At 48.5% G+C, this 1,318-nt stretch overlaps 2 non-coding genes across 2 annotated transcripts; both read left to right on the plus strand.

Moving 5' to 3' along the window:
- Positions 1-186: 186 nt before the first annotated feature.
- Pmar_PMAR007540 lies at positions 187-260 on the plus strand. Its single transcript has one exon. It is a non-coding gene; the product is annotated as a tRNA-Arg (tRNA).
- A 241-nt stretch (positions 261-501) lies between these two features.
- On the plus strand, positions 502-571 carry Pmar_PMAR007541. The gene has a single exon. It is a non-coding gene; the product is annotated as a tRNA-Arg (tRNA).
- Positions 572-1,318: the final 747 nt, after the last annotated feature.

Below are 1,318 nucleotides of genomic sequence, written 5' to 3' on the forward strand. Positions count from 1 at the left end.
ATGTGAAGCTCCAACTAGTTTGCACAAGACGCTGAAGGCAAGCACATGAGATAGTGGTGCGCACCAACGGCTGTACGTGAGCAATCCGAATTCCGCTCACAGATCCTGACGGATTGACCAATTACCGCCTAAACCATTTCGGAAGAGTATTCAACTTTAATATCAATCAAAGTGACTAGTTTCATCGCCCGATTAGTTCAGCTGGATAGTATGTCTACCTACGGAGCAGATGGTCGTAGGTTCGAATCCTGCATCGGGTATACATCAATCTCATTTCCTCTTCATCTATCGTACGTCAACGAAATCGGGCATCCGATGTGAAGCTCCAACTAGTTTGCACAAGACGCTGAAGGCAAGCACATGAGATAGTGGTGCGCACCAACGGCTGTACCTGAGCAATCCGAATTCCGCTCACGTATCCTGACGGATTGACCAATTACCGCCTAAACCATTTCGGAAGAGTATTCAACTTTAATATCAATCAAAGTGACTAGCTTCATCGCCCGATTAGTTCAGCTGGATAGAATGTCTGCCTACGGAGCAGATGGTCGTAGGTTCGATGCATCGGGTATACATCAACCTCACTTCCTCTTCATCCATCTTACGTCAACGAAATCGGGCATCCGATGTGAAGCTCCACCTAGTTTGCACAAGACGCTGAAGGCAAGCACATGAGATAGTGGTGCGCACCAACGGCTGTACCTGAGCAATCCGGATTCCGCTCACGCACCCTGAATCGGCCATTCGATGTGAAGCTCCAACTAGTTTGCACAAGACGCTGAAGGCAAGCACATGAGATAGTGGTGCGCACCAACGGCTGTACCTGAGCAATCCGAATTCCGCTCACGTATCCTGACGGATTGACCAATGAAGCCGCCTGTACACAGGAGATTGGGAGAGAGGGGCAATTGGATAAAGCATCATTCGAGTTTAATTATCAGGACAAAAGCCTGAATCGAACCTGGGTGTTCAGAGTAGAAGCACAGTGCTCTACCAACACACCAGGTCGAGCTACGAATGATGAATATCCCAATTGCCCAGGCCCGCATAACCGAGAAATGGTGCGATGGTTTCCAACGCGACATAATCGGATGCTGGGCCTCTCCTGTACGGGCGGGTTGGGATGGGAAGTAAAAATTGAGAGAACGTTACTCTCAACTACCAAAGAACATGAGTTCTGCGTTCATAACTCATCTTAGTCCCCAACCTGATGAATCACTCGGTTCCATGAACCCATAACACAAAACCAAATTGCGCTCGCCAGAAACGCAAATATCATCTCCTGTGCGTGGCTATTTCACCCTCCGTACCTAAATGG

This window comes from Perkinsus marinus, assembly GCF_000006405.1.
Source record: "Perkinsus marinus ATCC 50983 genomic scaffold scf_1104296963044, whole genome shotgun sequence".
NCBI lineage: Eukaryota > Perkinsozoa > Perkinsida > Perkinsidae > Perkinsus > Perkinsus marinus.